This window comes from Alnus glutinosa, chromosome 12 (assembly GCF_958979055.1).
Source record: "Alnus glutinosa chromosome 12, dhAlnGlut1.1, whole genome shotgun sequence".
NCBI classification, from domain to species: domain Eukaryota; kingdom Viridiplantae; phylum Streptophyta; class Magnoliopsida; order Fagales; family Betulaceae; genus Alnus; species Alnus glutinosa.
In genome coordinates, this window is record NC_084897.1 from 20569957 (window position 1) to 20584661 (window position 14705).

The following is a 14705-nucleotide window of genomic DNA, read 5'->3' on the forward strand; positions in this document are numbered from 1 at the left end:
TTGAATCAACATAAAAGCTTGTAAAAAAAGAAAAATCAATGATTGATTTTCACTTCCACGCCATTCCAGTTTTACGGGAATAGGATCCTCTCCATTTTATTTAATAAAATTGAGACTATCTATTTCAAATGAAAGGCCATGATTTAAAATTAATGGATCTAATGATGTATATGAAGTTAATGTTGGCATGTCTTTTAAAATTTTAAATAATGTGAAATCGTATACATCATTAGATGCATCAACTTTAAATCTTGACTATAAAATAGATACTATCCATTTTATTTGAAATGGAGAGGATCATATTCCAGTTTTACGGCAGTCGTATAGCATTTTCTCGTAAAAGAATTATAATTACGTGTCTATATATATGTTATCTTCCTTAATTTTCAGGGTTTTTTTTTAATTAAAATTAAAAAACCAAGAGGGGAGGCGATCAACCGTGGCTATTTTATCTGGGTATTAATTATCATGGTATCACTTACTCGTTGAAAATTGCTCACAATCGGCCTAAATTAATGGCGAACAACCGCGGGCGTTCTCTTAATTTTCCAATTAAACCATGTATACTCAGACCTATTTACCACTGAACCACCGCGGATGACGGTTAATTTGGAGGGTGTTTTAATTTGTGAAGTTTGTAGTTGAAATGCATGCATGCAATTGCCCGGGACCCCCGGGAGTCGGTGTGGGGGCATATTAATAAAGCGTTAGGCCAACCGTTGCTGCGCATATCTTTAATTGAAGACTGGAGGGGGAGGGGGGGGGGGGGGGATTGGCTCCATTACATGATATGCTATTTGCTAGCTAGGGATACCGGAAACTTTGTCAGTATTGCAGGTCAAGGCCGGTGTGTACATGTGGATGGAAACAAACAGATTTCAAGGATTTAGATTTTGTTGTTGCCGACGGTGGAGGAAACACTAACCCTCTCTGGTCTATTTTAGGCTTTGTCGGCCTTTCTTGAAATCCCTTATGTTTCACAGCTCATCCTTTTGGAAAAAAATATTGACATAATTATTACACACACACACATATATATATATATATATATATATATATGATCTCTATCTATCTAGCTCTACAATAACTTATATGACAATTAATATAATAATATATGACAATTATATAAGTATATTAATCACATAGGGTACTATTGTTCATCCCTATATATCATCATTTTGGCATCATATCATGTCAACTCATGCATGTATTAGCTGTAATTGATACAGTTTTTGAATCTAAAAAATTGAAAAGATGTAGCTACTTCAGTTAAAAAAGCAGCTAGAAGAAATCAATATATTCTAGAGTATTCAAAAATTTCAGTAAGTGTGGTGACTAGAGAAGTTCAAAATTTTCTGTAGTACTGGCCGGTGACGTGCATAGTACGCTGCATGTTTTGGCTCCTTTCAATTACTGCCCGTTACAAAGTACACCTTTTGTGTTAGGATTTGATGTTAAAAGGGGCCAAAAAAAAATCATGTACGTTACACATGAATTATTTTACTCGAAATTTTCAAATGCCCGTAAAATTTATTTTTCTAATAAAATAGAAAGGAGAAAGGGTGGCCAGACCACCCTTTTATGGCTGAGGGCGTGGTTTGACAACCTCTTAATTGGTTGGAAGGTGGCCAAACTACACTCTTGACAACATGTGAAGGCTGTTCAATCACCCGCTTGACAAGTTCCGCTTGACAAGTTTGGGGGTAGTGCCAAATATGCGGCAACCCAATTGCCGCATACCAATAGTTACCTACGTGGTTCTTGCATGGAGTAAAAAGATTTGCGGCGACCCAATTGCTGCCATTGGTCCGTGGCTTCAATTGTGGTGCGAGAACCGCCTATGTCGAACCGTGACATTGTGTGGTGATGAACCAGAGTGCAAGGTGCAACGGTGAGAAGGCCGTGCAAGTGGACAAAACAAGCCTTGAGAAGGGCGGTGCTAGGAAATGGTGTGTCTTGTTGTGGTGCGCGACGACAAACATGTGGAGACTTGGTGCTATGATCTTGACAATGCCAAACGGCGGTGCATGCCGACAGCCTTAAGCATGCATACGTCGTACAACTACCCTCTTGACTAGTTGGGGTACATTGGCTGAACCGGCACCCCAACCAGTTAAAGGGTGGTTCAGCCACCCCCTTCATTTTTATTTGGAAAAAGTCTACGCCACATAATTAACATTGTCCCCCCTCCCAACAAACTCTTAATTATGACAATGCATGTCTCCAAACTATCAAAAAGTTGTCAATGTCTCTCCTCCCTCAGTGACAAAAATACTTCTAATAAAATAAAAATAAAAAATTCTATAAATTCTATTGAAAAAAACAAAAACTATTTTTTTTAAAAAAAATAAAATAGTGACAAATTCAAACAAAATATACAATATATAACAATGTAAATTCTACGCAAGCCAAAGCCAGAGCAATTCTTCCAATGGAAGCACCTCCAGGCTTCAAGATCAACTTATCCAAGTCCTTAAAGGGCATGCCCTTCGTTAACAAAGAAACATTTTTATTTCCACCGCCACCATAATTACCGCTGCATGTCCTCTCAAAGCTACAGTCTGAATCTGCTATCCACATACAAGAAAGCAGATAATAAAAACTACTATCTCTATATTACAAATATAGATAGTGATTTTAGAGTATGCGAATGCGGTTATTAACTGCATCTGCATACTATATAATAAATTCATTAAAACGATGCAGTTTTGGTGTTTAATACCAAAATAGCGTCGTTTTGAATTTGGTATAGGTTATATTTACATTTGTTTGGTTGGCTATGTTGCTTTCTCGTATAACACTTAGGCAAAAGTAATGTGAAATCAATATATTTTTCAAAAGATTATGGCTTAAAAAAAAAAAAAAAAAAGGAGAAGAAGAAGAAGAAGAAGCTCAATACACTAAAATCGTTTAAAAATAAGCCCTAACAAAGGCCCAAAGAAGGTCCAAAAAAATATATATGCTCATTACCTAATATGCGGATAACGGATAATAACCGCATTTAATAATCGCGCAGATGCGATTAGTAAAAATATGATGCAGATGCGGATACAGATATATAAAAATGATATCCACATTGTGCGGATGCGACTACGAACTTTACAAATAACGGCATCCACATATACACCCCTAACAAGTCCTTGCCTTAGGGGGATATTGACAATTTTTTAGTAGTTTTGGGAAATATTGTCCCAATTGAAAGTTTAGAAAAACATTGTCAATTGTGTGGTACTTTAATGAGGGTACCTAGACTTTTTCCTCTCTTATGTTTTTTGGTGTCCTTTAGTTTTTTTATTTATTATTATTATTTCTTAATAATTTTTAAGGGCATTTTAAAACAAATTAAGTGACAGCTGGAGGGATAAGTGTCACATTTCAAAGTTTTGTTGTCTAAATGCTAAAACGGTAAAAGTTTGGAGGTGGAAGGTGTAATCCCCCCATCCCTTCACCCCCCCCCCCCCCCCCCCCCCCCCCTTCCTTTTTTTCCTATTCAGCAGTGTCTAGCGTGGTTACAAACAAAAAAAAAAAAAAAAAAAAACTAAGAAAGTTATTTAATTGCTTTAATATTTGCGGCACTACTAGCAGTAGCAGCCAATAATAATAAAGACACAAAGATTGATGATTAAGCCGGCTGATTGTCGAGATGATATGGTGCCACTAGAGAAAATTATTCTTATATTTTTGTTTTTTTATAGGACAATTATATCCACTCTAAAATTGCATCATCTTCCAATTTCTCGATGCTAGAGCACTAGCTAGCCTATATTCCAATTCTTGAAAAACGTACACGCAACTCTACATATACGATGCAAATTAAATGGTTATGGAAACCAACCTTAAGGTTGCTTAATATATTTATATATATATATATATATATATATATATATATATATATATATATATATATATATATATATATATATGCGAATAATATTATTTAGTTGACTTATATATAATCATCATATAAATTATATGGTAGTAAAAATCAGTTAGTTTATTAAATAGAATTACTATATATATGATGATGAAAAAGGTACTAGAAATTTTTAAAAACAAACAAGATGGTAAATGAGAGACTAGTAGAGTCTTAATCACACAAAATGTATGATTTGTTTAGAGGACATCTTCTTTTCCAGCATTATATATGCTTCTTCTTTTTTTGGATAACTAAAAATTAACTTATTGAAAAGAAATCACAACAAAAACAAATAGAATCTTAAGACATTCCTCCAAAAACAAAAAAACGACAAGGCCTAGCAAGTGTTAAAACAATTTTCGGTTTGGCGACACAAGCTTTAGAAATTGGCGATGGTCTCCTTAGTCGATGAGGGTGCTTGCTGGGGGTGCCAGCTGATCCCACTCTGATGCTTAAGTCAATTCTTTAAATAATCTGTATAAATGCCTCAATAATGATAATTTCAACCAGAGAATACCTAAAGGTTGATTTGTATCTATATTGTAGGATTGAGACGGGTCATCCCTTGAAATGAGGAAGAACGTCTCTCTAATCATGGTCCGTGGGTTATGACACATCATGGAATGTGTGCCTTCTGAGCGCCCGAGATACGCCAGTGTATCTCGGGTTCTCATGGCTTCTTGTATATGATTGGGAATGGGTTAGGCCTTAGTTGAATTAGGCTCTGTTGACTGTGGGTGGGCCTTAATTGGACTTTCAAGCCCACTTGCGATCTATTAGGGACATTTCGGATTCTGGGCACTATAAAATCAGGTTTATCCGGGTCGAGTACACCGGCTGCTGTAGGTTTACTCTGGTCGGATAAATCAGCTGAGCCTAAACTTTATGATGGGCCTGTTTGGACTTTGGAAATGATAATTCCCCAACAGCAAGGGAGAAGCCAGCCTTATGCTTCGTATTTATGCTTGACAATACAACCTCAACCTTGGACAAACATTTCGGTACACAATCAAGATCAATGAAAATTAGGGGTGAAAAGGCGGGTGGTTAATAATCGTCTGCTAACCACTCTAAACCGCTAGCTGCATAACCACCTGATCGCTTTTATAAATAGTTTGGAAAAAAAAATAACTGACTATGACAAGGCGATTAGCGGTTTTAAGGATAGGTGGTTAGCGGTTATAATTAGTAACCGCCTGCCCAAATATATATACAAAACAACTTCGTTCCATATAGGGTTTCAAGTCATAATTTTCTTGAAACCTTCATTCTCGTCTATCTCATAATTTTCTTGAAACCTTCAATCCGACCATGATGCATGACTTCTCCCTCCTCTTAGATATTTTTTGATGGGTTTGCGTAGATTTCGTGGGTTGCATTTTTATATCATAGCGATTTGGTTCTCTCCCTCTTTTCTTTGTTATTTCCTTTTATTTGATCTATGCTAATCTAATACTAACAGGAGCAATCATCACCATCGCATCGCGTTTATTGTTGCTCTTCTTCCAAAGGAGGAGGACTAATAAGTAGAAGGTTTTGTTTTGTTTTTTTTTTTTTTTTTTTTTTTTTTAAGAGAAACAAATAATAATAATAATTAATAAAAACGGTTATAGCAGGGCAGTTATAGGTTTAAATAACCGTTAACCACCTAAGGCTGTGTGGAGGCGGTTAGCAAATTATATTAACTGCCTAAGGCGGTTACGATTAGAACCATAGAAGTGATAACCATTAACTATAACCGTCTTTTCACCCCTAATGAAAATGCAAAAATTACAATTAAAATTCCTTAATTCCTTATAACATAAATTAAGATTAATAAAGTTATCAACTTTCAATCCAACCACCACAAATACCAATACTAAAATTAAGAAAGTAGTAAAAGAAATCAAAACATAAATTATGGTAACGAAGTTGAGATCTTTTTGAAGAACTTTTCAAAAATAAAACCACTTTTGAAACCTTAAAAATTTAAAAGCACCCACTGTTTAAAAAAAAACAAAAAAAAACAACCCTTCTGTTACAAACAATTTTTGCATACAAAACATTTGTATATCTGAATACCCAATTTGCAACTCTGATAAACGACATGTTTACCTCCTACCATAGTGACTCAAGAACCTTTAGCCTTCTTCTATATGGATCACCTTTACGAACAAACCAGATCCGCTTCAAAATCAAAAATTCAGTGGTTGCAGACTATTCTGTGGTTTAAAAGGCTAAGAAAAAAACTAGCAGAATGTTTTGACCTGTTTAAGCTCAAGAAAAAGAATAAGCATATCCAAAAAAAAAAAAAAAATGAGAAACTGTCTCTCTTGGTCTCTGGAAGTCTTGGTATGATATCTTATATAGAGGTAAAAAATCAAGGTTTTAAGTCAAAATTGGTTAAGTTTAAAACACTTAGCAGCGGGTCTCAGTCAACCGAGCCTTAAGTTTGGTCAATCAAGAAACTAGGGTTTCAAATAAAAATATATGATTTCACTACCTCGGTCAACCGAGGCATCGCTCGACCCTCTTGGGTTTTACTAATGGACTACCATGCATCATCTTTGCATCACCTTGGTCGACCGAGCATTGATTGAGCCATTCTGTCCAAATTTTAAGACTTCTATTGGCAACCTATTTTAACCTAGTACACATCAGAATTAGAAAATCTCCGTGAAATACAAAGTTGTGGCTCTTTGAATCATCTTTCCAACACCACTAAGCTTGTTGTCTTCATCTAATGTCAAATTACTCTGACTAGGTGTATGTTGGACAACATACATAAACTTGAATTCTTATGTCTTAGATCAACTTTTATATCAACTTAACCCTAAACTTAAAATTTAAATCAAATTATGTTTCGACAATAAATTTTCCAACACTAAAAAAAACAAATGTCAAATTTTTATGTCTTCCATCCGATGTCAATTTTCAACTTGAAACTTGAAAGGTTGTTCAATTTCCAAAAGCGTGCATGACAAATATTCCACAACCCTCCTAGTCATAGTATTTTTTTCAGCGTAAGACAATGAGGAGGCTGCGCGTAGGCAATGAAATAATGAAAGTTTCTGGCCACCATATAGAGTCAGTACTCCATTTTCCACACGGTTTAAGACAGCGAGGAGGCTGCGATATTCTCTCTCTTTCTCTCTCTCGTGTATGTTCAATGTATTTCTTTGATTCCTGGGAACATGTTACACCTGAAGACTGTGGAATTAATGCATAATTTTCTAACAATGATTATGATTACACGTACCGTGCATTCCTTTGCTGTCTTGCTATCTAGGTGCATGAGAGAGAGAGAGAGAGAGAGGAACTCATTGCTTTATCTTTACTTCATGTGGAACCATAAAAGGAGATAGAGAACGACCTATTGCTTTAATCTTTTTATCATGTGAAAATTGACATCGTTGTGGGGTGTGGGGTCTCATAATCAATGCTTTATTCCCTCAATCCAAATGCATGTAAACAAACAAACACACACGAGAGAGAGAGAGAGAGAGAGAGAGAGAGAGAGTTTTGAGGAGCATGTCTTTGGGGCAGATAGCAAAATGACACTTGAGCCAAAAGTTTGAAGAAACATGGTTCTTCCATTGAACCAAACCCTCGTAGGTCGAAATTAGAAGCCAATTCAGCAAGAAAATCATCATTTGCTAAAGGCAAACACTTTTTCCAGATTTATCCTAACGAACGGGCAAAATCACTTTCATCAAAAAGTTCAATCAAATCTATCGACCGCCCACAATCTTACCTACCTACCCTACGTTTCATACCTTTGTTCAATTATTATGATTCTAATAGCAAAAAGTTCATCTACATGTCCAATCAAATTCTTCTCAAGGCTTTGGTATCTCAAAGTGATGAGAAACCTTTTCTCCTTTTCTAAGGCATAATTATCTTATTGAGTTTTCTACCTTGTTTCACTGTGAGTACATGTGGCCACAAGACAAAACTTGGTTGGTACGTTAGGCTAGTGGTTCCCACCTAACAACATGAAGGATTGATGAAAGGAGTTTAAAGGATAAAAATTAATGACTTTCGACTTAAACTTATTCTTTACTTCTATAAGTCAAATCATCATTTATCTTAAAAATTTAAATGGATAAGAAATAATTTATTTAATTAATATTTTAATATTTCTTACGTGTAAGTTCAAACTCTTCAAACTTTTCTTCAATAAGTACTGAAACTCAATACCTGAAATATTTAATTGAAACAGAAAATGAATAATAGAGGCATGGTTAACTCTAACTCAATACATTTGCTTTGATACCATGCATGCATGTGTTAAACCACAACTTATCATAAAAGTTTAAACGGATAGAAAATGATTAATTTAATCATTTAATTAAAGCGAAATGCTAGATACTTTAATTATATCCAAAATTCATCAAACAATGCTGATCGACATGACACTCCCAAATAACCTTTGGATTAATTCTTATTTAAAAAAAAATCAATAATTGGTAACTTGGTTTGGAAGGTCACGTCAGCATTGTTAGATGAATGTTAGATATAATTATAGTATCTAGCATTACTTTTAATTAATACTTTAATACCCTCTATTTCATGTGAGAGCTCAAACGCCTCCACAACAAGTGATGCCCAATGGCTCCAATACATAAAATATTTAATAAAATTGAAGAAAATTATGGGGTCGGAATTCTAATTCAAGACCCCAATACTAAGACCATATTAATCGATGTATAGTTGACTGATACGAAGATGATTCGTACATAGTACATAGCTTCCTGAAAATATCACATGAAATCTTTTCGAGTTCAAAGTGATCATAACACACTTTCTGTTTTGGGATTTTTCACTAACGGGAGAAAACTTTGACAAAATCAACAAATGCAGTAAAACTCACAAGGCATTTTTGGAATCAATGATATTATTAATTACATGTTAAGTGTTTTATATGGTTAAAATATAATCTTAATCATATGTATATAAGTTATTGGGTACCCTTTTCTTGCAGGTCAATTTTCAAAGATGAATTCTACGTACCAAAGATTTGTATAATTTGGCATCAAAACCAGCCACCACGTCAAGTATGAATTTGGACGCAATTTATTGAGAAAATGATCAAATAGGTTGCAGCTCCGCGGTCGAGTCATAAAGGAGGCGACCTATAAGCTGGACTAATATATGTTTTGTTACTATACATGATGAACATAGTATTAAGTCATTGAATCCAAAAGAGAAATTGCTAGTTTGGTCAATTTCAATAGAGTGGGTCAGGCTGGATTAAAATATCTTGTTACTATATATGTATGAGCATAGTATTAAGTCATTGAATACTGATAAATTAGTAGAACCCGTCAAAAGATCAATAAAGGCTACTATCAGGTCATGAATAGCGATAGAGTGGATCGACGTAGATGTCAACTATAAAGCGTAGTGATATGTTATGATTTTTGTGTCTCACGTGAGTTAAATTTAATCTTAATCATATATATATATATATATATATATATATATATATATATATATATATATATATATATATATATATAAATTCTTGAACATCCTCACTTTGCAATCTAATTTTTAAAAATAAACTTTATCCAAAATTTATATAACTTACATCATCACAGTCATCCATATATATGTGTGCGTTTGTTTGGATCTTACACCAAAGATTGATCGAACTCCACAAAAGGAGCTTTTAAGCCTGCATCCCCCCCCCAAAAAAAAAAAAGAAAAAAAAATTATATAATGTGTGTGTGTGCCACGTTGCATCTAAAACTCGTGGGTGAGACTTTACTTTTCCTACCGGTGAGCTAATCAAGTCCCAAAAGGCCAAAACCCTAACATATGCATGGAAGCATGCAGAAAAACACATCTTTTACCTGACTGAACGTTTACTAGCCTGTTTGATGTGACATAAAGAAATTGTTTTATTTGTCATCATGCATTTGGAAGAGCATCTAAGGCAATTACCCTATCTGGGCCGTACACGTGTCAGCTCATGACGAAACATCAGGTTACTTTCACCCCCACAATTCCCTCCCATGCAGTGCAGACATATATTACAGAAACAACGGCTGAAACAAAAACCACTTTTCTACTACACAGCGGTTTCCATTTGGAACCCACCAAAAAAAAAAAAAAAGACATGCATTTTTTAGCGTCTCTTCGCGAAGTTAATGGACACTGACTTGTTTGAGACGATGTAGCAGAATTTATAGAAAGCAAATAATAGTACTAATATATAGGTCATTAGGCCTTATTAATTGGCTCATCTTCAGCTCTTTTTTCTTTTTCTTTTTTTATCTGAAGTATATATAATTGAGGTAATTAGTGTACTTGAGATTTGTGACCAACCATGAAAACCATGTCCGAAATCCTAACCCATGCATGTCCTTTCACATATTTCCCCTTCATTTAACGAAGAAAAACAAGAAAAAGAAAAAAATCTCTATCGAATTTTGTCGCATTAACTTACTACATAAATAAGACTAGGACTACGAGATGCTCAAATCTTGCATGGTGACAAATTCAAGATTTACGGCCTAGTTGATATACACAGAACCTGTATTGGGGCGAAAAAATATCAAGAATACAGACGAAATTTAAGAGACAAATGATTGTCATGTGATTGACCCGGTTGGATTTTATCTGCCTTTTCTGTCTTTTCTTTTTTTAATTTTCTTTTAACCAGAAGCCGGCCGGCCTTAAATTTCACCCCTCAAAAAACAGATATATATGAGAGGTCATTTTCCTTTCTACTCCCCGCTCCTACCATTTCCTTCCTATTCTAGTTTTTTCTTTTGTTTGCTGGTGTTCGATCTCCAACCAGATCAGCAATTTTGGCGTCTACGCTATGCATCCGTCTATCTACTTCCATGTTGTGCCGTTCATTTCATCCCTAATCGCTGCTGATGTTTGTGTTTTTGCTTTAAATAAGAGTTTTATTCTCTTTATATCTACCCTCATGAGCGATCTATAGGATGAAGGTTAGTCCAGTATGAAGAGTTATCTCTACACGCCAATAATTATAGGAAATCCATGACTTTGCAACAAGACCGGCTCAATCCTATACTCTTAGCAGCACTAGTACTGCCTACACTACATATCCATAGCAAATTTGTAGAGGGTATAAAAAGAACATCATCATGGTTAGAATTACACAATTTGTATATATTACATATCCCTAATGTTTTTACAGTAAATGAGACATTTTTACTGGCATAATTTCTTAGTATGGAATTAGAATAGTGACGCGACATAACGTACGTGTGGGAAGCCGAATATGTGAACAGGACTAGATTAAACAACTCTCTTCTGCACAACTCAAAAAAAAAAAAAAAAAAAAACAAACAAACAAACAAAACAAAACTCAAAGAATTATAAGAAAACTGAAGAAAAACTCTCTATGGAGTATTCTTATCGATAACGCTGAATAATAACATCAACTCTAGCTAGCAGCCAAAACCGTTCTTATTATGCTTAAATAGAAGCTAGTGATAAGTAGTGATTCAATCCTAAGAGTAAAATTATAAAACTAGCATTTATTAAAAATAAACGCAAACTCACTCGAGCGAACATCGCGCAAATTTCAAGTGAAGTTTTTGTCCCGCAATTAGTCACAATCTCGCTCAAGCCAACATCGCGCGAGATTTCTTAACCAAATTTTCAAATGAAATCAACTTTCCAACCCACCATGTTTGGCTTCATCCACTATCAGAATAAAAAGATATAATAGTCTTACTCCCACTGATCTTCTTGATTTCATGATTATGATCAATTTGTTGGTGCGCTAACTCCTGCAGGTTTGAAAAAATTCGACTTCCATAACTTTTTCTTGTTAGAATTAATTTTAAACTCCTCCATGAAGTCACAAGTAATTAACCTGGACTGCATCGAGCTAAGCAACAAATTTAAGTGAACAATGTTTCAACAAGTTCAAATTTTCATGATCATATGAGACCCTAGCCTACTATCGTCAATCAATTAGAAAAAAAAAAATATTATTATTATTATTATTATTATTATTATAAATGCGACCCTACGATCTTTAGCACTACTATAAACAAATTCATTTGGTGCCAAATTAAAGAACTCATTACCTAGGCAAGTTGACATTAAGAGTCAAATTAACTTTCTTTCTTTTTTTGTTTTACTTTCTTTTTTCAAAAACTTAGCCAAAATTGATTATCGAGTTTTAACTATAGTTTTCAGTAATTAGTTGATAAGCCATTTGCCCGACCAGCCCCAATATTATAATTAAATCATTCAGGGAAGCAAATACATGGGAGGAAATATATAGCATATAATTGAAACAATATTTATCTTGTTATATAATTAACAAACTCATCCTAATTAGATAAGGTAATTTATTAATTACGAGGAAGTAATGGTTCTTTGGGTAAAAAGTGAAAAGGGTGATGGATGGATGAGGTTCATTACAGAACAATTATTCGTCATGATTATAATTGTAATAATGGTTGCTTTCATTTGAACCTAAACAAAAATCCAAGCAGCATAGGCCTAGAGGGAGAGAGGCCTAGAGCCACTTTTGATACGCCATATCTATTCAATATCATCTTGCCTGCACATTTTTGGGCCCCGGCCAATTTGAAGTTGACATTGCAAACCTTTTCTTTCTTTTTTTTTTTTTTTTCTTTCTTTTTTGGCTTTTGTATTTCTTTTCCTTGAGTCATAATTATTAGTATAAAGTAAAAAGCAGAGGTATTTTTTTTTTTTTTTTTTTAAATGGGTGTTGTGTACGGTTTCATAAAGCTCCATGTCTATTTGTTTCATATAATGCCAACCATTTGGGAAAGAACCACAACTCCTCTCTGTGTAAAGGTTTGGTGGTATAACATTATTATTTTGAGGCCTCAATGATCTGGCATGGGGCGGTGTCCATTAGCGTGTACGACTGAGTTGACGTGGCAATATACATTTATTCTTGAATTATTTTATGTTTTAATAAAAATTGATTCAATGACTGATGAGCAATGTTACATCAGTCCAATAGTATGAAAGTATGATAGGAGATAAGTATGTAGTATTACTCATACATACCCTAGAAGCTAGACAAAGCCTTCTAATAGAGCCTCTTAGCAACAATGGTCTTATTTTGAGTAATGCTATATATTTTTCACGCTCATTTATCACATTCATTTCACGCCAGCTAACGTGTCGTATTTTGAGTGATTTTTCATGTCAAATGCTTAAATAAATAATTGAAAACCATTTGAAACACGTCACCACAGCTGATATAAAATGAGTGTGATAAATAAATTGGAAAGGTAGTATTACTCATTTCATTTTGGATAGCCGAAAACTAGAAACCATACTCTATCCGACAAATGTCCTTGGGCTTCTGTCAATCAATATTGTGATGAACCTTATGATGGACTTTAAAAGGGACTATGGACAAAGACCTTCTAAAATTTATTGTCCAAAATTTAAGAAATTCAATTCAGACAGAAAATGAGAGAAATGACCTCGGGTCTTAATGTGTTTGGGTAGGTATCCGAAGAGTTTAAGGTACGAAGCTCACCCGCTCGAGTACCTCGGGATCCCGACAGAATTGCAAGTAACAACAACTCAAGAATTCCCAGCATTCTTAGACATATATGTAATTAATCAGTGCAACAAAATTGTTTTGTCCCACCTGCAAAAATCACTTGTACAGGTACATTTTCAACATAAATGAGTTCCATATGTTCCATGTTGAAAACTTACAAACATTAATTGGTGGTCGGAAGCAGAAAAAAGCAAGTTTGTTGTAAAATGACGGAAGGCCGCCCGTTGTCTGAGAGCTATTGGCCTTGTGCTCTTAGTGGGCCGGCCGAGAGTGTACTACTCGCCAGTACCTTCTTTGAGCAACGACAAAAGTATCTTTAACGTAATTCCTCTAAATATTTTACATATTAATTCTATTATAATTAAGCTTCAAGTTCAAGACTTTTTTTTTTTTTTTTTAATTAATTTTCACCACACATAACGAAGTGCATTCCGGTGGGTATTGGGGCAGTGATATAGTAGCTATGTGGACAAAACATGTCAGCCCGGCCCAATGTTACATGCTTTTTTAGTAAACTGCTATATTACTGTTACATAATTTGATGACGTGGCAGCGGAAATTATTCTTTAATTTTTTTATTTTAATAGGTATTATTCAATTGTTGATTTTTACTGTCACGTCAGTTCAATTGTATAGCAGTCTACTAAATGGAATTAAAACCTGGGATGAGCCCGACCCAGACAATTCTTTGATGTTATTTATGGGCTTAGGATAAAAAAAGATTCATAAACCCACTCAGATGCCCAAAGTGAAGCCCTCATTTGGGGCTCTTGCATTCTCATTTCTGTTTTCCAAACTGCTCTAAAGTAGCCTATGGGCCTTCACTGTTGTCATCTATGGCTAATGAGCCCAGTTACAGTTCTTGGACCTTAGCCCAGTTGGCTAAGTTTGAGCTCAACAAATTAAGAAGCAGTTTCAAATACAACATGAACATATGAGGTTGTGGGGGAGCGACCCTTTTCCATTACCAAGCCTAGGGGTATAAACGAATAAAGCTACTCGTTAGCTCGCCCGAGCTCGGCTCGATAAAGCTCAACTTGGTTATTAAATGAACCTTTCGTGGATACAAAACTATACTCGATTATTAAACAATACATATCCATATAAAACTTGGTTCGCTCGTTTAAAGGTTTCAAACATACTCGTATAAAGAATCGACTCGCTTATTGGCGCAGCTCATATATATATATATATATGAATTAAAAGTATATACAATAATTTATGTTGCAATACTATATGTTATAATTTATAAGTATCTTAAAT